The sequence below is a fragment of the Protobothrops mucrosquamatus genome, unplaced genomic scaffold (assembly GCF_001527695.2).
Source record: "Protobothrops mucrosquamatus isolate PMUCROS unplaced genomic scaffold, P.Mucros_1.0 scaffold3581, whole genome shotgun sequence".
In the NCBI taxonomy this organism is placed as follows: Eukaryota; Metazoa; Chordata; class Lepidosauria; order Squamata; family Viperidae; genus Protobothrops; species Protobothrops mucrosquamatus.
This window is the reverse complement of record NW_015389546.1, coordinates 26465-26886: the sequence shown is the minus strand read 5'-3', so window position 1 is coordinate 26886 and position 422 is coordinate 26465.

Here is a 422-nt window from a genome sequence, read left to right as displayed (position 1 = left end):
GCTGGTCTTATACATATGCAGATGTGGAACCATCAGAAAGTTTGGAGCCAGGGATCTCAAGACAAAAGAAGCTCTTAAGAGTCATTAGCCCCATCACCTGGGAAGCAGGATATGATAATGGGATTAAACCACAGATATCAAAGCCTAGAAAAACACTCAGAAATAGCCTCAAAGTTCATGCCACAGGAACAGGAAACTACTCCAAGCAGGGCTGGGAGGGGGTATAAAAAGACCATCTGCCCATGTGCTCTCTCTCTTCCCCACTCTCTTTTCTTCTCCTCTGCTGCCTATCTGTCTTCTGCAATAAACTGTAACCTTCTTCCCAAAGCAGTCGCCATGTTTGCTTATTTATTCCCGGCTTGGATGAACCAGGATGAAGACTTACTCCTAACAGTATTATTCAGAAATTTCTAATGAAGGTC